Source organism: Rhipicephalus microplus, chromosome X (assembly GCF_043290135.1).
Source record: "Rhipicephalus microplus isolate Deutch F79 chromosome X, USDA_Rmic, whole genome shotgun sequence".
In the NCBI taxonomy this organism is placed as follows: domain Eukaryota; kingdom Metazoa; phylum Arthropoda; class Arachnida; order Ixodida; family Ixodidae; genus Rhipicephalus; species Rhipicephalus microplus.
In genome coordinates, this window is record NC_134710.1 from 286,508,408 (window position 1) to 286,534,079 (window position 25,672).

Genomic DNA, 25,672 nt, shown 5'->3' on the forward strand with positions numbered 1-25,672 from the left:
GTGAAAATCTACCGATTCCCAAACTGATGGTACGAAACAAGCAGACGACAGAAATGGTATAAAGCAGTGCGCCGAAATAAGTATGTAAACAATTTTTTTTTCATAAACATTAGCACCGCACAATACATTCAAAATTACGTGTGTTAATTCTAGCGTCACCGTTTCTATAATCTATCGAGTTACTGGGAGATGCATGTCCCCATCTTAAAAGTATAGATTTTCAACGCCCGTCTTTAGAGCACTGTTAAAAAATAGTGAATAAATATTTTATGCTGCTACTATCATTCGATATTGTTGGGGACGTAGTAGTTGAAGCTGTGTGCACATGTGGTATTGGTAATGTGTTGTTATATATTTTTAAATCTACGTCGCGCTGACGGAATTGTGTGGTTGCCAAAAGCTTGGACAACTATGAAAAAAAGAAAAAAAAAATGCATTAGCCGTTGTTGCACGTCCGTTGGCAGATACAGTGAACTAGTTGTTACTGAGTGTGCAGGGGCAGCCCGAACAACATGGTGCATTTTTGATACGTGACCAAGATAAAATCCCTTTATAGCGATGCGCTTAACCTAAAGCACCGCTTAACCTAAAGCACGAGAAGCGGCCTTGCCCATCCATCCAGGAACAAACATAGTGCATAGTACACAGAGTAAACCAAATAAAACAAGTATATAATAATGAACGTACAGAAAGTTTTATCCACCTCTAACGTCGTAAACAGCGTCGTCTTTCACTTGCGAAACGCACTTCGCTCTGACGGGGTATGCGTCGTCTGCTACAACTTGCTTCGCTGCCCTTTTCCTAAATTGCTGCCACGAAAAAAAAAATCCTCAATTGCGGCATCCTAATAAATGCGGACAGAGCGCACCGCACGCGACGCGAAACTCTCAAAAACACGTGCAGAACGCGTGCAGCGCACGAGCAAAGAAACGCGTTTTCAAGGCAGGTTGAATGGGACAGCGGAGGGGCGAAGACTCGAGTAACCAGTTTTCTCCCCGCATTGACTGACAGCGCCACGCTCCGCAGCGCCTCCCTCGGCGTGGGTCTCCCCTATTATCATCATCTTAATTTCAGTAGACGTAATCAGGCAACGCGAGCACGAGAGCGCGCGCTATTGCACGACGTCAGTGTTCAAATCGTTCTTTTCGAGCCCGGTGTGTGCGAGCGTCTCCTCTCGTCCGCTACCCCCTAAGAACGCGCTGAGATTTTCTCCTGCGTTCGTCACCTTAACGCTTGATTCATCCACCTTAGCGAAATGGGGGACTCTAAGGAGGACGATAGTTATAGTGCGAGAACGAAACGACGACACAGAGACAAGAAGGACACGAAAGACACGTGTCGTCGTTTCGTTCTCGCACGCTGCGAGGGACTCCCTATTGCTATAGCACCTTGAAGAGCCGGATCAAGCGCAATAACCACTCCCCTACCTGGCTGGCTACCCTGCGACTTGAGCAACGCAACTTCCCATCATACCCTACGGATCGGGACGAAGCCAAGGAGGTGGCCGCAGCGCGGGCAGTCTCGGAGCTTGGGCTTCACCAACAAGTGGCGACTCCTGCAACTCCTGCCTCGAACCCGAAGAAGTATCAGTCTTGGTGCGCCGTTTGACTAGCATTGTGCTTGATAAACCCCAGGGAATACTCAAGGAAGGTTTTGAGCCTCAGTACAAGATCTACTCAGAACAGCTTTCAGGGAACTGGTTTGAGAACCTAGTGAGGTCCAATGCCGTTCACATAGAAATGGAAAATGATTGATTGATTGATTGATTGATTGATTGATTGATTGATTTGTGGGGTTTAACGTCCCAAAACCACCATATGATTATGAGAGACGCCGTAGTGGAAGGCTCCGGAAATTTCGACCACCTGGGGTTCTTTAACGTGCACCCAGATCTGAGCACTAGAAATGGAAAACCTGTGCATAGTTTACCCTCTTGGTGTCGCTAAGAATGAATCCACAAGAACGAAGGCTGCACCCGGTCAGGAACCCTTGAAGAACGGCCACAGGTCCGATATCTCGACCGGCTCACCCACCAGCTCCACGGGAGAACCACGTATCATCTCTGAGTATGTGGATGTGTTCATCTGATGCGTGGCAAGCACACCAAGCTGTACTTCAGCTTTATCGAGTACGAAGAGGCGTACACCAAACTACTTCAAGAGATGGGAGCATTCTTCACGAGTGGGCCATCTTTCACGAAAGTCGCCGATTCTTCTGAGGTGGCCAAGCTGTACGCCACCTGTTACAACGGTCGATGGCTGCGAGTGGAGCCGCTCAGGAACGCCGAGACAGGGAAGGCTGAGTGCTGCTTCGTTGATGAGGGAAACAGCCTCCCCATCTGTGTAGAAGATCTGTGGGAGCTTCCTGAGCACTTCGTAGAGCTCGCTCATCAGGCTGTTGAATGCGAGCTGGATGGGCTTGCCGAGAACACGGACTGCGATGGTGCTGTCGACATCCACCTCCGCTATTGCTTTTCGCAAGCATGCTTGCGATACGCAATAATTAATTTATTAGTAAGTCATGCTGCATGTTGGCAACATGATTTCGCAAGCGTTTTTTTAGGCAGACTTTCTCGCGAATTTCGTAGACATTACAATATGTAATATATACTGTGTACGTATAATTTTTTGTATGTGTAATTGTCTTATCATTATGTATATCTGCCGCCCAATCGTAACGCCACCCCTTAGTAATACCCCCTGTTACGACTGTCATAATTATTGAATTTTTTCGGCCTTTGTGAACGGGTCGAAAATATTTCTACGCATTTCAAGCGAGGGTGTGCTGTCAAGAGGGGTTGGTTTCCTGTCAGCAAAACGTGAAAAGGGGCCAGGACCGGTCTGCGCAAGGAAGGCACACGCGCCAAGAAAGGCCATTGTGTTTGCTGCGAGCAAGGCTTTCGAAGCAGGCACGGAGGCAGCTGGGCCATTTTCGAGGTCACCGAGAATCTGGAAATCTCGGAAACAGCATGGTATTTGCAGTTCAGGCTGGAAGCTAAAGTCAAATTGGTTGTGGCTACATCTTGCGAGGACGAGCGGAGCCCCATGATATGCGCTCCTACACCACAGCTTCTAGCAAACAACCAGGATGGAATGTGGGGGTGAAGAAAAGATAATGCTCTATGTTCTGCTGCCTTGCGGGAGCCCGCCTCAGGGACAAGGGATTAGTTGACTATTCCTTTTCCCCTTTCTCCGTAGGATCGGCTGAATGGGGTCGCATATTTTGAAGATATGCTGGCCCACCACTACATTGTCCTACCCAAACAGTCAGGCAAGTTTGACACGTGTACTGGCAGCCAGTTTTTCGAACCTCACCCAGCTGCCGGAAGAGTCTTCAAAGCCAATATCATCGGACGTGCGCGAAACTTGGTGACGTGTGCGAAAAGGTCGGTGCAGTGCATTTGTGACCATATTTGGGCATCGTGTAGACTGTGCCCTCACCTCATGCGTTGTGTGGTGCCTTTCCTCTCCTTCGTGGATGGAGCATCTAGACCATGGAGCGCTGTATTGACTGAAGCCGCGGACAGTGGGCCCAGCGTTGGCAACGTGGCTCTATATAAACGGAAGACTCTTGTGTATTTTCAAGCTCAAGTTCTAGAAGTTATGAAGTTCTACAGTTCAAAAGCTCTCATGTACAGTTTTGATTTCTCGTTCTAATTCTCGGTTACTAACTATGTAAATAAATTGTTGTCGTTTGTACGAGCGCCTCAACTGACTTGTTCGACGATGGGTCCTAGGAGGGGGGCCTGCTACCAAACTGAGACCCGCGAGACCCGGAGTCGCAACACTCCTGGAGGGGGGGGGGGGGGGGCCTTAAGGAAATAAAAAGTGAAGTGAAGTTGCTCTGTGACTTTTGATAGCAATAAACAACTCCTATCGTAGAGGTGTTATCGTGCAATCTGCAAGGGCAAGCTAATCATTCTAGAGAAATGTTCCGTTGGTCTCAATCGAAAATGCACCAGAGACCAGACTATATACCTACTTACATAAAAATAGCTTGTTCGATCAACCTGAATACACGCAATAACGCGTAATGTTGTCGTTTCTTTTTCGTAGATTCTCTTATTAGAAAATTTATTGTACTTTTATAAACAGGCTAATGTCATTCCAAATCACAATCATTAAACTATCTAATATCAGCCCAATGCACTTTTATAATGTGTACCTAATGTGAGTCTAGTAGTAATTGGCCACCATTAATCTACGGAGTTATGACATTCGAGTTTCTGATGACTATAGTCTAGCCTAAGTTTATAGAGGCCCACTAGAGTTACTGATGACCATTGGCTAGTGTTAGTCTATAAAGTCCTGACATCTGAGTTTCTGATGGCCGTTGTCTAGTGAAGTGCCATCGAGCATATGCATTAGGTTGACATCAAACGTCGCATTGTAGACTAAGGCCCTATGCCATCAACAGCACATTTGCTGAAAAGCAGATCAATATATCGCTTCATTATTAATATGAAAGTGTGCACACATTACAGAATTGTAAAGGAAATACCATCGGACTATTTCCGCCAATGAACAGATCATTGTTTTTTACATGTCAGAATCTTTCGAGGCCGATAAATAATGCTGCAAGTATATAATGTCTGCATTTGGAAACACGCATTAAATTGTCAAGCAATTCAGTTCCGATAGGACAATGAATAGAGGTAGTTCGTCCTTGTTTACAATTCTTGCAAAAGTGCTGTTTTAAAATTACAAACAAAGAAACACCAAATGAGACATTTCCATGAATAACTGCATTTGTATTCAATTTTGGACTTTGCACTGATGATAGGGTCTCTTGTAGCACCGTCGTGGTGGCACCACTGCTGTATGTAAAACCTGCAAGAGAGAACATGAAAACATTAGAAGGCACTGAAGCGTACATTTTAGCGCAGCACATGAAAAGACATTGCAATGGATGAGTTATGCCTTTTCTAAATATTGATATATTTTAATCAGTTATATTAAATGATGCATCTGGATTCAATGTCGAACCACATAGCCAAGACTTCATGCTGCATTGAAAAAAAAACTAACCACTATACATCAGTTCAGAGGTCTGCCGATTCATCACCAATTGGAGAGATGCCATCTTTCACGAACAGAGGAATCAGCTCAGCCAGCTTTTCTAAGGCAATATTGCAGAATAACCTCCTTTCACGATTCCAATGGCACTCAAGGTATGACTACGGCTTGCAACAGTGGGTCTATTCCACAAATTTGTTTTACACAAAACTTCCACATTAAAACCCCTCTTCTTTAACAGAGAACTGTTGAGGGCTCATGCTCAGAGGTGCAAAGTCATAGGCCTGCGAAGGGTTTCTCTACACTCGGGTGGCGGAGAGGTTCACCATGGCACCCCACCTTACTTACTTAAGTAAGCTTCCAATTTCGTAGCCCCCATCGTAGGTAACAAGTTGGGTGAGAGGGGGGCTGCTCCCCACTCCTATGCACACGCCAATGTGCACGGTGAAATTGAGCAACAAACAGGCACATGAAATGTTGAGCTATGTCTAGGTGACACAGCAACACAACTCTAGCGAAAACAATTAAAAAATTGTGCTTTTTGTAACCTACAGTACATTACACAGACATGCACGTTGTAACATGTTACAGGTCGTTTCTACACATCTTTCTACACGCAACAGATTGGAGGAAGCAATCGAAACATTTTTGCACCCTTGATTACTTTTGCATATTATTCAATGGCTAAAAATACTATATTTAGATACCGTGAAGAGGTGACGAAAGTTTTACAAAAAAGGAAATATCTTTACCTAGCTCCATGCTTTAGAATGCACAGTTGCCCATGTTCACAAGCCAGTATTGCAAATTATTAAATTGATCGCTGGTCATTAACAAGCACAAGAATCCACACTGGGGTGTGTTGACACTTGCTGAACGTTTTGATAGGACAAGGATATGAACTCTTTCTAAAGAAATATTTCAACAGCAGGAAAAACACGCACAATCAAAAGGGCGGCAACACGAACTAGCACTACTTTGTGTCGTCTCCCTTTTCTCTGTTCATACTTTGCTGTACCTTAGAAAAGTTTCAAGGCGATGAATTACCACCCCGACCAAACACTTGCACTATTCAACTATTTAAGGAAAGAGCACATCACAGTGTTGAACTCATGACTATTTTAGATCATGCGGATGCCAAAAATATCGCCTGAACCCACGCGTCACACAGATAATACAATACAAAGTGTATCTACGCACTCAGCGAGGAAATAAAATGTACGCTCAGGAGTGAACAGAATCATAAGCTTAGACGCCGACACAGAAAGAATAATGGATGCAGCAGTCCATGTATTTGCTTGCACTCCCGTTTTCTCTCAAGTAGGTACCAACATACCCAGTATGGTCAACATATCTGTACAGTACTCACGGATCGAAACAGGACATTCGTAGCGCGTGGCCGCCAATGCATGTGCCGCCGCTCAAGGGTGCTCGTGGAACCAGGGCATTGCACCGTTGTATAGAGTGAGGGCGAAAAAGCAACGGAGCAGGCTTACTCCTTCCAGTCGCTAAAAAGTCTGCAATTATTTAGTTCACAAAGTGCACACTTCCAGCATGGCGCTGCAAGGCTAGCGCACTTTTGTATGCATGCAGCCCGAATCGATGGGGACGGCGCGAACCATTTATGTTGTGACGCAAACAGACGACGCTCTCGATCGGCGCCCTTTGACGATGGGGCACGTAGGCTTCGTAAGTAAGAAATTGGATACCGCTAAGATGTCGCACCTGAAACGCACTCGTTGACATGATAAATAGCTGCACAAAAGCATAAAAAGTTTTTCAAGCTTCTTGTCCTGACGAAAAAGAAAAGCACCATCCACGGGCCTGTTTCGTTGCAGCATTAAAACAACGACTTGGTACTTTGTAGTCTCGACCCGAGCAGAGAATAGTGCGGCTTTTCTGCGTTGCAAGCATTTGTAGAGCTGTTGGCCACGGAAGAACGAGTGAGCTGCTCACATTTTTATTCAAAAATAAGCCACAGTGTGCCCTAACAACACTAACACATATTATTTCCATGTTGCATGAAGGAAAGCATGCCAGACATTTTCTTTCTTGTCGAGACATGAACCATGAAGTAAACTTTCCATGCTTTTGTGCAGATGTTTATCATGTCTACAAATGCACACAAAGTGCAATCTACTAACTGAATCCTGCGTCTTACTAGCACAGCATGCGTACTGCATTGCCTAAGCACGCAGAACGAGAAGGTCGTCTGCTGGCGTGGCAATGAAAGTGGTGCGCAGCTGCGAGCCAGTTTGGTCGACATGCGAATGTGCGTGAGCCTTGCAGTGCTGCCCTGGCAGTGTACACGTGGTGAACTACAGGCCAACAATTTGGCAATCTGAAGGAGTAGTCCTGCTCCATAGGTGTTCTCCCTATCACCCTAAACCAAAACACAACACACTGGTTCTATGCGCACTCACGAGCAGCGGCACATGTACCGTCGGCCACACGCTCCGAGTGTCCTGTTTCAATCCGTGAGTACTGTACTTACGTAAGAGCATGAATTTTTTCAACAATTTACCTTTGCAGCCCAACAAGGCTATTCAAGGCACTATCACACAGATTACACTTCTCTGTAATATAGGCCTCCATGTCTTGTGAGCTGTGTTACAAGCGCACATTCATGGTATTTTCATAGATTGTGGCGGGAACATATTCCAAACAATGTAATGAAGCATGAGTATGAGCTGCCTCCCAAGAAAAGCTGTCCCTAATTCAGAAGATCAGACTTTCGGGCGTAACGATTATCTGAGAAGGCTTTGTCAGAAAGCAAGAGGTACTTGCATGTTGCACAATGTTACTTAAAACAAGATTGCACTACAACTTATAAAAATACCACAAATCTGCCGATACACGTGAAAATTCGAAAACGAGCTGAAACAACAGCCCCTGAAACTTTCTTAAACATGAATTTGCAAAATTCTTTGGCAGAATGTGTACATAGCAAAAGTGTACTTATTTAAATTCATTAAATTTTTTAGACTTCGTTGTTGTTTACTGTCCCTGTAAAAAGAACAAAAAATGAATGACACTTCTACTTGTAAAAAAAAGAACTTTGTTATAAAGAAATCTTTCAATTCCACAAAAAAAATTTTAAGGGGTGGTGCCACCAAATTTCGAGGCTACCCCAAGCCTTTTGTTGGTTTCTTTTGTATGCAAGCACTCACCCCACAAAGGGTTGGTGACAAGAAACGCGTAAAATATATTTTAATTAACTTTTAAAAGTGTACCTGAATGCTCACTCTCGCGATCTAGTCCCATCGCTTGCGCAGAAACACTGACGTTTCAGAATAGGAGAAGCAAAGGCAGTTATTGTGACGTCACACCAGTTTTGTAGTGACGCGAGTGACCTCCTTCATCTCCGAAACGAGGCTGCTGTTACGAGTGTGCTAGCATCTCTTGCCGATAGACAGTGCGCGTCGCTCGAGGACATTGGGTGCTTTAGAACAGACACTCTACGCGTCCTTTGCGGACAACGAAGGCGTCGGTCAGAGACGCTGCGCGCGTCCAACAGCGGGGCTGTCTTCTCCTCCTTCAGCCTACTGTACATACGTTGTAAAGATAAACGCTTTGTTTCCTTCTGGCTGCCTTTGGGTTTGCCACTGCCTGGATGCTACTGCAGATGGCCTCGACGACTGTCAGTGCGTTTCTTTTGCGGGTGCTTGTGTGGCACGTCTGTGAGAGCAGACGAAACTCAGTACGATGTACGTCACAGCCTTGTGTGGTCACGTGACAAAGCCACCCATGCATTGACGTCACTGGCCAACTCGGCGCCGTGAAACAGAAACCGAAAATGGTCCCCATAAGTAGAGCACTATTAAATTATTTAGCGAAAATACACGAATCTTGGTGCGTGTATCATGCTTTCTGGAGCCGAAGGAAACACTTACAGCAAAGAAAACGCATGCCACAAATTTGGTGGCACCACCCCTTTAAGGTAAAAGCAATCATCGCGACAATAAGCGAAACATGATTATAAGTAAGATTTCACTGCACGCAGTTTCATGGCAGTTCCAAACAAAATAGATGTTGATGGAGGAAATTTGAAGAAAAGACCAACAAAGTCTATACGAGAAAATGTCCCTGCAGCCAACTTTCTAACTGATGTGATATTTAGCACAATGTAACACAAAGACCATGAGAGAGGATGCAACACGTGCCCCAACTTTATATAAAATGGTTTATTGCAACCGAAACACTAAAAATAACAGGGTGAGCATCATTCTGTAAATTTTTGTGCTTCCGTTGCGATAACCCATTTTGTTTAAAGTGCACCGGTCTAATCCTTGTGTTATATTGAGCTAAATATTACCTAATTTTGAATGTATTAATAATATTACCTAAATATTACCTAATGCTGAATAATATTACCTAAATATTATCTAATGCTGAATGTTTTCCCTTGTGCAACTCTTTAACAAGAACTCTTGCCTTGGTCAAGAAAGCAGTGACAAGCAACCGTTGTTCCCATTATCAAGACGCCTCCAAGAGTCACAACCTTGGCTCCGGCAACATTTCATGTTCAAGGATTACAAACCAAATGATGCATGTTTCATGTCCAAGGAATGCTGCATTGAAGTGCAGGTCATACGCTTCCCACACCTAAGCTAAAAGACGTTGTATGCTATACATCAATAGGTGCTATGTATCTGAACTATCACTCTGTGGTAACAAAAAGCAATGCCTACCACTTAATAAGGCTCGTTAGGGCTTGCAGGAAGACCACTCCAATCGTGTACTGCAACCTGTCCTCCGTGTCGGGACCATGAAATGCTGTCATCGCCGATACATACATAAAAGATACCACAAAAGATTACTTTCACACACAACAAACGTTATATCACACACAGATAGTGAGTACCAAACATGTCTTAGCAACGTGTATACTGACACATTAAAAGGTAAATCCTTGAATAAAGGGATCATGGCACAATCAAAACAGGCAATATTGGACTAGCCCCTTTTTGCTGACAACTGACAGAGTGCCACTGAATGTTTCGCATTTAAAAACACTTTGCAGAGCATGCACATGTGTATGGGTGATCTAACTGATGAAAACAATATTTGCAAAGAGTGCATCGTCTATGCACACATGACGTGTGTAAGAGCGAGCTATACATACTGTATTACATCATAAACGTAAGCTATTCAGGAAACAAACTGTTGGTACTCCTAAGCAAATTCCCATTGTAGTTTGACTTTGGTTCACACAAGCTATTTGTAGCATTTCTTTTATTACATAAGCCCTTTGCACAAATATTAATATTCCGAAAATTTCTGTCGACATCTGGATATTTTTGCTTCTAATTTACTGCCTCACATGACAAAATAAATACTAAATCCCTGAATGCTACACATAGGTTATACATCCTCGTCACACAAGCAAGTAAGCGATATCAGTACAACACTGATGTAAAAAAGAAAGCACGAAAATACATCTTGAAGCACCACACAATCAAGCAACAATTATATTACATGAGCACAGTGTAAGTTATTTGTGATAGAGCACCTGGTACGCTTCAAGTAGAAAACAAGGATTTATATAGCTAACAAATGTTCACACAGATATTGCAACAAAGGGTGTCATGTATTAGCTCAACTAAATTGAATTCCTATATTCTTCTACTAACACTCGCTATCAACATATCTTCAATGCAGCAGTAGGAGTGTACTCTTAGTTTCAGGACATACTGCAGATTACTGAAATACGTATACTTCAAGTTAGCTATCTTAAAATATTTATGAGGCAGCTACGTTGAAATTCTAACCACAGAGAAATTACATGGATTTCTGGCACAAGGATTCGAAGCACAGCCACGAAAACATCTTTCGTGTGTGCTTCACAGGGCTGTGCGTTTTTCTGTCTACGTGTCAGTTGTGTGATTGTTTTGCGCGTAAAAACGCACAAACTATCGAGTTGGGCGAACGTGAACTGCTCTCGCGACACCCGTATGTTTAAAAGCAGACACTTTTACTGGGCGACAAGGGATCAAAGGATAATCTCGTGCAGTAAACAGCCAAGGAATAACAGCACGACAAGAGGCTTGCATGACCGAAGGATAGATCGCGTGGCGCAACGCGAATCTTTAAACATGCAATCAACGCACACGGCGACTGTTTCTTACGGTAATATAAAATAAGCCACCTTAAAACATACCTGCCTATCAGGACTCTGGTTCGTCATACTCGCTGTGCCAACAAGCCGCCCGGGCCACCGCCTACTGCATACTATTTGTCACACAATGAAGTAACTCAGTTACGTAGTTCACCGACTTTCTTCAACTTACCGAAGTTTTGACATTGGCTGAACACTCTTCAGTACCCCGTCAGAAAGCTCACGCTCTCGCATAACATCAGTCACTTGTTGTCACAGCAGGGGTCGTGCATTGTCCTCGGAAGTACACTCGACATTGAATCACGCGAAATACACGAGTAATCGATAAATGGAGGAAGAAATCACTTTTCACAGCGAGCACAAGGCGCGCGTCCGATATGGATTTTTGGAGCGGACACGTACGGTGAGTCATCGTCCGCCACTCGATCAAAGCAGCAGAACTTCCCGACACGCGGAAACTATCCCGTAGACGAATTCCAAAGGAGGATAAGTATACAATGAACGCAATATCTATCAACACGCAATTATGTAACCGCGGACTTTCAGCACATGTTCTTGCGTGAACCTGGTGGTGAGCCTGCACTACATCGAGGCCTGTTGCAACTGCTGATTTACAGGCCTAACGAAAATAAGTGTGCAGGTGGCAGACCTAACGTATCACTATACAGATATTTTACAATAACAATCAAGTGTATTCATAACTTTTCAAGCCAAACGAAGCTTTCCTAATTTTAGTTTGCACTATTTGTAATTATGCAGTTGTATGTATTTTGTTTTGCAAAACAAAAAAGGTTTTCCAACTCATGTTAAAAGCGATGGTTATTTCTGAGTCTCTGCAACAAAGGCCAATAAGCGCAGATCTCAGAGGCATTGCTTTTGCAGCTGCGGCTTTGTTCGTGTGCAGAAAAGAATGAGTGGCATGCATTCCAGCTCTACAGAGAAGAAAGGTATCTGACCGAGTGTCCGTTCCTTCACGTCTCTACGCAGTGGCGTAGCCAGGGGCTGTCACACCGAGTCCGTTACACCTTTCTGGCCTGCCCCCTCCATGCGCCTTTCGGGCGATTTGTTTTTTTTTTTTTCGGCGTGGCATACATAGAGCAAAATGACTGTTTGCCTGCTCCCCCCTCCTCCCCGAGATCAACGAGTGATTCTTTACCTTACCTTCCTTGTTTATTTGTTTTTTTTTTACCGTAGTACGCCGCTGTCTCTGCGTGACGGCTAGCGTTGTGACAGCAAAACAGTGGCGGGGTGAGTGGCATGCATGTTCATTAAAACTTCTCTCTCCCTCTCTATCACGCCTTCGCTCTCCACCACCTACCGGTGGCAGGGAGGGGGGAGAGGGGCACACATTTGGCAGTTGCAGCTCCCAGCCGAATTTTTCTTGTAAAAGTGTGACTGATATTTAAATACGCTTTCAAATGCTCACTACAGCGATACGATAAGTTTATCTCCTGTGTTGCCCTCGGTGTCCACTGAGCCCCGCCGCGGTGGTCTAGTGCCTAAGGTACTCGGCTGCTAACCCGCAGGTCGCGGCATCGAATCCCGGCTGCGGCGGCTGCATTTTCGATGGAGGCGGAAATGTTGTAGGCCCGTGTGCTCAGATTTTGTTAAAGAACCCAGGTGGTCGAAATTTCCGGAGCCCTCCACTACGGCGTCTCTCATAATCATAACGTTGTTTTGGGACGTTAAACCCCACAAATCAATCAATCATCGGTGTACACTGATCGGGTAATGTAACCATCCCCCTCCATGCAAATTGGCACGTCTATGCAACTGTTTGGGTTACCGCTTCAGCGTAAGTGGTCGACGCTATGCTTGTTAGTTTTAAATACATATTCAAAATGTATGCGTGCAAGGTGGTGGAAAGCACCCCTGAATGCCCCAGCAGAGTTTGCCTCCACATCGCGCTTCTGGCATGAATATCTCATCATCATTAATAATAATAATAATAATAATAATAATAATAATAATAATAATAATAATAATAATAATAATAATAATAATAATAATAATAATAATAATAATAATAATAGTCGTTCTTGTTTTAGATGGGCCTGTACAACCTTATAATTGTTTCTGGGCACGCTACATGAATAAGTAAATAATAAATCATTGATTAATAATAAAATCACAACTTAGATGCCCCATTAAATGTAAAATTTGACCGTCGGCAGCGTCTCGCATCCTGCAATGTAGGCAACAATAGATGCATGCAAAAAATAATCACCACCAGATGACGTGTCATTATAGCGTCACATGATAAAGTCATATTACATCGCACCCAATCCTGGCTGGCTGGCTGATCGGCTACGCACAACGGCGGCTTTAACCGGGGAGGTAATGGATAACCACATTAGTTGCAGAAAGTTGTTGAAGGGCGGCAGGATGAACACGTCGACTTATTGGACAAAAAGAAAGAGATGGCTATCGCCTTCGAGTTGTCTTACGTGAATGCATAAGAGACCCTGGATTATTATTATTATTATTATTATTATTATTATTATTATTATTATTATTATTATTATTATTATTATTATTATTATTATTATTATTATTATTATTATTATTATTATTATTATTATTATTATTATTATTATTATTATTATTGCGTAGCTGATTTACACATTCTCTTCGTGTCGATGTTATATTTACTGAAACATGATCGAAAATCTATGGGAATACAAACTGTTTAGTGTTTTAGATTTCCGAAAGACAACTTGTACGTGAATGTCGAGATCAGCAAGTAATTGAATTAGACTTAGGTTCACGTTAAGAAATTACAGATCGTCGAAATTTCTTAAGCACTTCTTTACGGCGTTCTTCATAATCATATAGTGGTTTTGGGATCTAGAATTCCCGCGATTATTACTTTTAGTAGTAAGAAATTGAGTTTTTGTTGGCTATAAGAGATTAACGCAATTTTTTTTTCATTGTGATGTGTTTTGACATTAGGACACGCACTGGAAAATCTGCATACTTTTATCATCAGAAATCCTGGTGCATGTTGTCATCTGAGTCTCCATTGCACACCTGATGCTAAGAGACATTAGGCTTTGCAGGTCAAATGTCAATCTAATGACTGATTAGGTGTGTATAAGCTGCACATTAGACTCTAAAAATTCATTTTCGCAAGGGTTTTTTCAGTCCTGAAGCAGTCTTTCGCATGTGGTACGCACAACGAAATGTCTAGCGCCCCGCCTTGATCACAATGGCGTAGCCAGGAGGTGCGTACCAGGCTACGCACACCAGGCTCGTAAAGGGCTATGCTGGCACTTGCGCTTTAATAATGGTACGTTGGTGCTGGTTTGTAGTGTCAAGCTGTGCGCATGCGCCTAGCTGCATGTGTTTGTGCATGCGCGAGTGTGTGCGCTCGTGTAATGCTGCGTGTGTGTTGTGCTTGCCCACATTTCATCTGGTTGTCCGCTTTATTTTGCGTGAGATCCGTTTCCAAAGGTCTCGTGTAATCGGTGAATTCCTTCTGCAAGCTTTTTAACGGGTCTGAAGTGACGCTCACTTTTTTTTTTTTCAGAAACTCTTACGGCATTTTGCGCTAGACATCTTGCTCAGTCTTTCAAGTGGTTCATCAAAGTCAAGCGCGCCAAGCAGCGCCCCATACAGAAAAAAAAGAACCCTGTAAATTAGGCATTATATAAAACTACATAAGCTCTTTATGGCGATTACTATATACCAGTACATTCTTTGAAATTCGGGGCTGGCATGCACAGTTCGTTCTTTGCGAATGCCATAAGAGAGGTTTTCCTCTTCAATGCAAGGTGTATTTTTATATGTTTGCTGCTTTTTGTGCGCTCGGTTTCTTTTGTAAACTCCTTTATTGAACATATACAGGAAATTGGCTTTCCTTAAGATGTTTTTGATACCTAAGTATTAGAATAACTTTTTCATTCATGCATTCCCTTAACTTCCATTTGTGAAGGAGGTAATGGTCCTCCTGTATCGCTACATATAGGCAGTTGTATATTTGATTCCTCACAATAAATTAGTTGCTTGCAATTTTCATTTGTGAAATAGAAAAAAAATTATCTCATCTTTGTGGTGAATCTCTTTGATGTATCAGTACTTGCTTTCGTTGAAGGTACTGTTCGACGACGTCTTGCGTATGGAGACCCCTCCGAAGAAGTAGTGGTCTGGAGAATACGTAGCTTTAACTGCACCCCTAGGTACACGTGTTGACTTACTTATCACCAGCTTTACTACGCCCACTGCAGCAGAGCAAAGACCAGTGCCGTAGCCAGGGATGGCACAATGGACCCGAGCCCATATATATATATATATATATATATATATATATATATATATATATATATATATATATATATATATATATATATATATATATATATTGTCACGATGAGTCACAAGTACTGGGGGATTTAATAAAGCACCAGGTAGCTAGCACTAGGACGATGCGTCAGTCGTGGCTGGCTCTCGAGCAAAAAAGAACGCGATCTTCTTTTTTCCTCCAGATTTAGAGCCGCTCTTGCTGTCAACCCACTACGTGCTGGCGGCATTATCCCCCCTTCCGAAAAGAAAAAAAACAAGTACCAAAAAGAGGAAAGGGAAGTACATAGGAGCACCGCGATACTACTACATAGGCACGTGAAAAAAAATGGAAATTCGCATGAAGTGAAAGTAAAAATTGAAGAGCGTGCCAACATAGGAAACGTCAATGAACGAGAAAGTAAGTTCACAAAATAAACAAAAAACACAAAGAACGCTGTACGGTAAAGGAAAAGTTACGAACAACGCGCAATAAATGGCTTCATGCGCAACACATGAACGACGTCCGGCCTCAGCCGTGTCCTGCTCCGTGCATGGGGTGTTGAGTCCGGAACCACTTCGTAGTTCACGTCACTGACGCGGCGTAACACTTTATATGGGCCAAAGTACCGGCTCAGCAACTTTTCACTAAGGCCACGGCGGCGGACGGGCGTCCACACCCAAACTTGATCTCCGGGGTTGTAAAACACTTCTCTGTGGCGGGTATTATAGCGTCGTGCGTCTGCCTGCTGTTGCTGGCCGATGTGCAGTCGCGCGAGCTGCCGGGCTTCCTCGGCACGCTCTGCGAATTCTTCGGCGTCTGTTGCCAACTCGTCTTCGTCCTGACACGGTAGCATTGAGTCTAGCATGGTCTGCACTTCGCGGCCGTAGAGAAGCCGAAATGGCATGAATCGCGTGGTCTCTTGCACGGCGGTATTATACGCGAAGGTCACGTAAGGCAAGATCCGGTCCCATGTTTTGTGCTGTACGTCGATGTACATTGAGATCATGTCTGCGAGGGTCTTGTTCAGTCGTTCAGTAAGTCCGTTGGTTTGCGGGTGGTACGCAGTTGTCCTTCGGTGTCTGGTGTTGCTCAGTTTGAAAACTTCGTCCGTAAGCTGCGCCGTGAATGCCGTCCCTCTGTCCGTTATTACACTGGAAGGAGCACCGTGTCGTAACACGATGTGGCGCATGAAAAATTGTGCTACCTCAGAAGCCGTGGCTCGTGGGATCGCCTGGGTTTCAGCGTAGCGTGTCAAATAGTCGGTCGCGACGATCACCCATTTGTTGCTGTCCGCAGACATAGGAAATGGCCCGAGAATGTCCATGCCGACTTGGTCGAACGGCGTGCAGGGTGCTTCAATGGGCTGAAGCAAACCAGCTGGCTTAACAGATGGTTGCTTTCGGCGCTGACATTCCCGACAGCTCTTTACGTACTTCTTTACGCTTGCTGAAAGTCCTGGCCAATAGTACCTCTCGCTCACTCTGGCAAGTGTCCTTGAGTAGCCCAGATGACCGGATGTGGGTTCGTCATGGCAAGCGAAGAGGACGTCGTCTCGCATGTCTCGAGGAACCACCAGGAGGTAAGCACGATTGTTCGAACGAGCGTTCTTCTTGTACAGCACACCGTCTCGTAGGCAGAACGACGTCAACGAGCGGGATAAATGACGTGGTATAATTGCGCCCTGGCCCTCTAAATGATCAATGATTGGACGAATCTCTGCATCATCTCGCTGTCGTTTGCTCAAGTCTGATGCACTAACAGCGCCCAGAAAGCCTTCGTCTTCCTCTGCTTCCTGACTGACGACATGAAGGGGTGCGCGTGACAGTGTGTCAGCGTCCTCATGCTTACGGCCGGACTTATGGACGATGATGACATCAAATTCCTGCAGCCGCAAACTCCACCGTGCTAGCCGACCTGAAGGGTCACGCAGGCTTGCCAACCAACAGAGCGCGTGATGGTCCGTCACTATCTTGAAGGGACGACCATAAAGGTACGGGCGGAACTTGGTGATTGCCCACACGACTGCGAGGCACTCTTTCTCCGTAGTGGAATAATTTGCCTCGGCACGGGATAGAGAGCGGCTGGCGTAGGCTATCACTCTTTCGATGTTCTCTTGACGCTGAACGAGCACTGCACCGAGCCCAATGTTACTAGCGTCGGTATGGACCTCCGTGTCAGCATCATCGTCGAAATGAGCGAGAACGGGCGCTGATTGCATGCGCTGTCGCAGCTCATCAAAAGCTGCTTGTTGCTCGTTTTCCCAGACAAACGGCGTGTCGTCCCTTGTGAGACGAGTCAGAGGTTCTGCTATCTGTGAAAAGCCATGAATGAACCGGCGATAGTAGGCGCACAAACCAAGAAAGCGCAGGACGGCTTTCTTATAGACAGGAGCTGGTAATTCGGCAACAGCGGCAAGCTTGTCCGGATCAGGACAGATTCCTTCGGCGCTGACTACATGTCCAAGAAATTTTAGTTCTTTATAGCCGAAGTGGCACTTTTGTGGCTTTAGTGTGAGGTCCGCCGATCGGATAGCCCCCAGCACGCTGCGCAGGCGGTGAAGGTGCTGCTCGAACGTGGTATAGAAGACCACCACATCATCAAGGTAGACAAGACAAGTCTGCCACTTGAGCCCTGTGAGGACAGTGTCCATCATTCGCTGGAAAGTTGCCGGTGCTGAACACAAGCCAAAAGGGAGCACTCGAAATTGGTATAGGCCGTCTGGAGTCACAAAGGCTGTTTTCTCACGGTCTCGCTGATCTACTTCGATTTGCCAATACCCGCTTTTGAGATCGAGAGAAGTGAAATAATGGGCACGACGAAGTCTATCCAGCGAATCGTCGATACGTGGCAGCGGATACACATCCTTTTTCGTCACGTTGTTAAGCTTTCGGTAGTCGACGCAGAAGCGTAGCGACCCGTCCTTCTTTTTGACAAGTACGACTGGAGATGACCACGGGCTGTTCGATGGTTCAATAACGCCATCGTCAAGCATCTCGGTGACTTGCGTACGTATTGCTTCACGTTCTTTGGCCGACACGCGGTAGGGGTTCTGGTGTATCGGACGTGCGTCTTCGTACGTGATGATCCTGTGTTGAGTGATGGACGTCTGGCGGATCTTTGAGCAAGTTGCGAAGCAAGACCTGAACTCGAACAAAAGCGCTCGTAGTGCAGTCTGGTTAACGGTGGGCAGATCAGGATTGATGTCAATATTACTCATTGACGTGTCGGCGGTATCCACTATTTCGGACGTGAAACAGTTGGTGACGTTTGCTACTTCGTGGGCAAACGCTATCGAAGTGCCACGGAAAAGATGTCGATGCTCGTTGCTAAAGTTGGTTACGAGCAATTCAGATCGACCATCACGAAGGTGTACTACACTTCTAGCTACACAAATGCCTTGCTGCAGGAGGTGTTCTAAATTTGTCTCAGCCACCACATCGCCATCGCCCAAACCACAGCATGTTACGTCGACTAGAACACTTGTTCGTGGAGGAAGCGTCACACTCTGTTCAGAAATACGGAGTACGTCGACACGCCTTCCACCATCTTGCACGTTGATTGCTCGCTGGGCTGAGAACGTGACGCGGCGCTCTTGCAGATCAATGATAGCTCCATTTTCTTGTAGAAAGTCAATTCCCAGAATGACGTCACGGGAACATTCGCGTAGAACAAGGCAGCTTGCTACGAATGTGTACCCTTGAATCTGTACTCTAGTTGTGCAGGCACCCAGTGGAGTAACGACGTGGCCACCAGCTGTCCGAATCTGCGAGTTATGCCACGGCGTGATGACTTTCTTCAGCTGCGTTGTCAGTTTCCCGCTCAGTATGGAATAGTCTGCGCCGGTGTCCAATAACGCATTAACTGCACAACCATCAATTGTCACTGCTATGTCGAGTGAAAGTCGGCCATCCTTTGCAGCAGTATGTGATGTCGGACCGGTTTCTGTACAGTTCTGCGTCAATGGGAGGTCTTCAGCGCTTCGACGTTCAGCGACCCCGCCCCCAGAGGTCGCTTTGTCTAGTTTTCCCGACGGGGGCTGGGAGACCGTGTGGTAGAATACCGCTGGGGCGTTGATGAAAATCGCCTCGGTGATGGCGAGCGCGACTGGCGCCCGGCAGATGGTGGTGCATGCTGCTGGGAGAGGTAGTTTTCGATGTCGCGCGGTCTCTGGCCGTAACGGGGTGGCGGTGAGTACGCAGAGAAGCCGCGAAGCCCAAGACGGCGATACGGGCACTGGCGGTACAAGTGATCAGCTTCTCCACAGTGAAAGCACAGAGGCCGGCGATCAGGTGTGCGCCAAACATCAGACTTTCGAGGAGACGTGCGCCGATCGTCGATGTACTGAATTGGTTGCACTGAACGATGGGCGACAGAAGCACCAGGGACAAAGGCCAACGGTGGTGGCGTGTACGTGCCTTCGTAGTACGGCATGTGCTGCGCTGACTGTAGTGAAACAGCAGGAACAGGATGGACGAATAATGGCGGCGATGCAGCAGGGCGTTTCAAAGCTTCTGCGTAGGTTGTCTCACGGCGGTATTCAGCAGGAGCTGGCACAGCTGTATCATGAGGCAAGGTGTCCCGGAGGGCCTGGTGCAGCTCATCCTTGATCACAGTTGTAATAGAGTTTACTGTAGGATGAGGTGTTACACCAGCCTTTTGTAACTCTTCACGTATTATACCACGGATGAGTTCACGTAGATAGTCGTTGTTGGTTCTAGTGGCGGTGAAAATGTCGGCAGTAGACATGCCATTGACTTGCCTGTTGTATTGGTTGGATCGCTGCTGCAGCATTTTTTCCATTGTCACGGCCTCGGACAAGAACTCCGCGACCGTCTTCGGAGGGCTGCGCACGAGGCCGGCAAAAAGCTGGTCCTTGACACCGCGCATCAAGTGACGCAACTTCTTGTCCTCCGTCATTCTTGAATCGGCCCGTCGGAAGAGGCGCGTCATGTCTTCGACGAACGTGGTCACAGTTTCGTTTGGCAGCTGGACGCGGGCCAGAATAGCTCGTTCAGCTCGTTCAGCTCGTTCTTGGCGATCAGCACTGGCATACGTCTGCAGAAGTCTACGAGAGAATTCGGGCCACGTCGTCAGCTGTTCCTCTCGGTTTTGATACCACGTACGTGCCCCGTCTTCGAGATAGAAGTAGACACGACCCAGTTTCGCCGCGTCGTCCCACTGATTCAAGGCGGCTACGCGCTCGAAATCCGCCAACCAGTCCTCAACGTCTTCGTGCTCCGAGCCATGGAACGTCGCCGGTGCGCGTGGGCTTTCCAACGTGTAGCGGTTCGACGTCGTGCTTTCCGTGCCGGTCGCCGAGGTTTGCACCGAAGCGCTGGTCATGTTTGTCGACGTGGTGGGAGCAGTATCGTCGGCTTCCGGAGGCAATCCCCTGATTCGGCGGCTGGTCCGATGCACGGGAGTATTGACTGGCACTGGACTCGTATCGCGGCTTCCTGGGGGGGTCTGTAGCATCCGTGAGACTACCCAGCACTTCCACCAGTTGTCACGATGAGTCACAAGTACTGGGGGATTTAATAAAGCACCAGGTAGCTAGCACTAGGACGATGCGTCAGTCGTGGCTATATATATATATATATATATATATATATATATATATATATATATATATATATATATATATATATATATATATATATATATATTGTAAAGAAGAGGAAGTACTCCGGCGCAGAGGCAGCAGCATCGAGTGTGCAGCAGCGGCTCGAGCTCGGAAATTGCGGCTGGTGCATCGCCTTCCAAGCCTTCCAAGCACCAACTTTTCTGCTTAATAAATCTCCTTTATAATTGGTGGAGGTGCTGGGTACCGTCCCTTACACCTTCCCGCTACCATCCTGGAACTCCGTTCTCGACGGCTACCTTCTGCTATGCCGGACGCCGATCAGCAGACGCTTCCATCTCTTCCGGCCACCTGTCCAGGCAGTGTTCCTCAGCGGGAGCCTCCAATCTTCAGTGGAACAGATGACAACGACGTTGAAGAGTGGCTCTCGACTTTCGAACGGGTGAGCGCTTTAAACAGATGGACGGATGCGGACAAGTTGACACGCGTTTCGTTCTATCTCGCGGGTGTAGCCAGCCTTTGACTTAGAAACCACCAGGCAGACGTCCGAACGTGGCCGCAATTTAAAACGTCGATTGTAGCAGTCTTCGATCGACCTGCCGTCCGAAAACTTCGTGCCGAGCAACGTTTACGCACACGCGCACAAGAAACGGGTGAAACCTTCACAAGTTACATAGAGGACGTCGTCGATTTGTGCAGACGCGTGAACGCCGAAATGACGGAAGCTGAAAAATGTAAGCACATCCTCAAAGGGATTGACGACGACGCTTTTCAAATGCTCTTGGCGAAAAGCCCGACCACTGTTAACGACGTAATTAGCCTCTGCCAAAGCTACGATGAATTGCGGAAGCAGCGAGCTCTGACAAGACGTCCTCCAGCGCACGATTTGGCATCGCTGTCTAGTGTGATCAGTGGTCATGACCACGCGTCACTAATAGCCGAAATAAAAGCATTTGTCCGCGAAGAAGTTGCACGACAGCTTTCCTTGGTGCCTTTCACACCAGAAGCTACCACAACTTTACCATCGTCTCTACGTGACGTCATTCAAGGAGAGGTCGCCGAGGCCTTACCAGCTGCTCGCGAGCCTAATCTTGTGGCTGCTCCTCTCGCCTACGCCGCGGCTGCAGCCATGCCAACTCGCAAGGCGCCTGCGCCTCCGTTCCAGCCTCGCGCGAGCTATCCCCCAGCTCCAGTTCTCTGGACCAGCACTAACACCGCCAACCCGTGGCGCACCCTCGATAATCGCCCGATATGTTACGCTTGTCGATACCCCGGACACGTCGCAAGGTATTGCCGCCGCCGGACGCATATCACCAATGAAAACCGCCGTGAGCCTTTCTTCTCGCTTGACTCCAACGCGCGATACGGTTCCTCCACTCCAATGCCAGCCCGCTACCAGGACGACCACCGCCCTCGGCCGGGACGTCTTCGCTCGCCCTCTCCACGCCGCCGCTCGCCTTCTCCTATGCGTCGACGGCCCGCACCTAACGAGGAGGAAAACTAGACGACGCAGTTCCTGAGGCAAGAACTGCGCAAGTTTCGGTTTGCCCAAGTCCTCATTTGTTACCTACAAATGTTATTGATGTGTTCGTCGAAAATATCCCTACTGTCGCTCTTGTAGATACCGGTGCAGCTGTTTCGGTTATAGATGCTGGATTTTGTCGCTCAGTTCGTAAGGTTACGACGCCTTTCTCCGGATTATCGCTTCGCACAGCCAGTGCTCAACCAGTTCAACCGACCGCAGTATGTACAGCCCGCGTGACAATTCAGGACGTTCTGTATACGATAGAGTTCGTGGTTCTTTCATCATGCTCTCACAATATTATTTTGGGATGGGACTTTTTGTCGCGTCATAACGCCGTAATCAACTGTGCTAGGGCTGAGGTCGAATTTTGCTCACTGGATGACCAAGCGTCCGTCGACACCCAGTTTGCCGCTAAACTTGTCGTTAGCGATGACACCTACATCCCTCCATGCTCTTTTGCGCTCGTGCCAGTTTCATGCAGCGCCATATCCGATGGCACGGTCTTCTTCACACCATCTCCAATATTCCTCGCCCGAAGAGCCCTCCCCCTGCCTTTTGCTGCTCTCGATCTTGTAGAAGGGTCAACCACAATGCCAATTTATAATCATGAGTCGTCGTCTTTATCCCTACTTTGTCACGAGTGCCTTGGCCACGTCGAGACAATCAGTTCTTCCAGAATTATATCCGTCCCCGATGAGGTGCCTTCTACCTCCGTCTGTGAACTGTCTGTCGTCTCAGCGCCTGACTCAACGTCGGCAAACATAATTCAACCATTCATCGCTGCAGATTTGACATCTTCGCAGCGTTCACAACTCCTCACCATTCTTGAGAGCTACCGCCACTCTTTCGACGTTGAACAAACATCTCTCGGCCGTGCCTTAGCAGTAGAACACCACATCGACACTGGGTCCCACTCACCGCTGCGACAACGACCATATCGCGTGTCCGCTACAGAACGCCGCGTCATTGCTGACCAAGTAGACGACATGCTTCGCAGAGGCGTCATTCGACCTTCACAGAGCCCATGGGCGTCTCCGGTGGTTCTCGTCAAAAAGAAAGACGGTTCTATTCGTTTTTGTGTCGATTTCCGGCGATTGAACAAGATCACGCTGAAGGATGTCTATCCACTACCGCGCATTGACGATGCTTTGGACAGTTTGCAGGGTGCCGAGTTCTTTTCCTCGTTAGACTTGCGGTCAGGCTACTGGCAGGTGCCTATGGCGGAGGCCGATCGCCCCAAAACCACTTTTGTCACGCCAGACGGCTTATATGAATTCACCGTCATGCCCTTCGGACTTTGCAATACACCTGCAACGTTCGAACGAATGATGGACAACATCCTGCGTGGACTAAAATGGAAGATATGCTTGTGTTACCTCGATGATATCGTGGTCTTCGCCCCTAACTTTGACACACACTTACGTCGCCTTCAGCACGTCCTTACTTGCTTAACTAACGCCGGTTTGCAATTAAACCTCAAAAAATGTCGATTTGCCATGCGTCAACTGAACATTTTGGGCCAAGTTGTTTCCAAGGAAGGCATCCTCCCGGATCCCGAGAAATTGCGAGCTGTTACGGCGTTTCCTAAACCTGCCACCATCAAAGAACTTCGAAGTTTCATCGGCTTGTGTTCGTATTTCCGGCGATTCGTCCGAAACTTCGCGTCTATTATATAACCTCTCACGCAACTTCTCAGCAGCTGTAAAGACCTCTTATCGTGGTCCCCTGCCTGCGACGAGGCTTTCACCACCCTGCGACGGCTTCTTACGACGCCACCCATTCTACGCCATTTCGATCCTGAAGCTCCAACTGAAATCCACACCGACACCAGTGGTGTAGACCTGGGTGCTGTGCTCGCACAGCGTAAACCGGAACATCAGGAATACGTCGTGGCATACGCTAGTCGCACACTTACCAAGGCTGAGAGCAACTACAGCGCCACAGAAAAGGAGTGCTTGGCCATTGTGTGGGCCCTTGGAAAGTTTCGCCCATATCTATATGGTCGTTCTTTTGACGTCGTGACTGACGTCGTCGCTGTGCTGGCTTTCGACGTTAAAAGACCCATCTGGCTGCCTCGCTCGCTGGGCGTTGAAAATTCAAGATTATGACATACGCGTGGTTTATCGGTCAGGACGGAAGCATGCTGACGCCGACGCCCTTTCCCGTTCCCCCCTGTCCCAGAATGCCACAGCTGACTCCGCTTGCGATTCCACATTGTCATCGCTTGCCTTTGACACCATTGCTATCGAACAACGCAATGACCCGTGGACTCTCCTCAATCATCTCTCCGACATTCTGAACTCCCAAAGACGCGAACGCTTCGGCGCCAAGTTCCACACTTCTCGATACGTGACACGCTTCTCTATCGACGTAACTACGCACCAGAGGGACGCAAGTGGCTGCTCGTCGTTCCACGAACCCTGAGGTCGCAGATTTGTTCCTCTTTTCACGCTGACCCACAATGTGGCCACGCAGGAGTCTTCAAGACCTACGAAAGACTTCGACATCGCTACTACTGGCGTGGCATGTATACCTTCGTCCGCAACTTCGTCCGCTCTTGTGCCGAATGTCAGCGCCGAAAATCTCCACCACACGCCTCCGCCGGTGAACTGCAGCCTTTACCATGCCCTTCCCGACCCTTCGAACGGGTTGGAATAGATATTTATGGGCCACTTCCATTGACTCCGACTGGCAACAGGTGGATAATAGTTGCTATCGACCACCTAACGCGCTATGCTGAGACCGCTGCTCTTAAAACGGCTACAGCACAGGAGGTTGCCACTTTCCTACTGCGTCATTTTGTGTTGCGTCATGGAGGCCCTCAAGAACTCCTCAGTGACCGCGGCCGCGCCTTCTTGTCCGAGGTCATTGAAAAATTGCTCGCTGAGTGTGCTATTGTACATCGCACATGTACCGCTTACCACCCACAAACCAATGGGGCTACCGAGCGCTTTAATCGTACTCTCGGTGACATGCTATCTATGTATGTGACGCCTGACCACTCTAACGGGGACTTAGTTCTCCCATTCATTACATACGCCTATAATACGGCAACGCAAGCGACAACAGGCTTCTCCCCTTTTTACCTCCTCTACGGCCGTCACCCCTCCCACACCATTGACACCATTTCGCCCTATCGACCAGACGCGTC

General features: G+C 47.0%; 1 long non-coding RNA gene across 1 annotated transcript; it reads right to left on the reverse strand.

Annotated features, from left to right (window-relative positions):
* Nucleotides 1-4,729: 4,729 nt before the first annotated feature.
* Nucleotides 4,730-11,737, reverse strand: LOC142776151 (uncharacterized). The gene is made up of 3 exons (XR_012887349.1): nucleotides 11,306-11,737; nucleotides 9,707-9,791; nucleotides 4,730-4,829 (listed from the first exon to the last, which is right to left on the reverse strand). It is a non-coding gene; the product is annotated as an uncharacterized LOC142776151 (long non-coding RNA).
* Nucleotides 11,738-25,672: the final 13,935 nt, after the last annotated feature.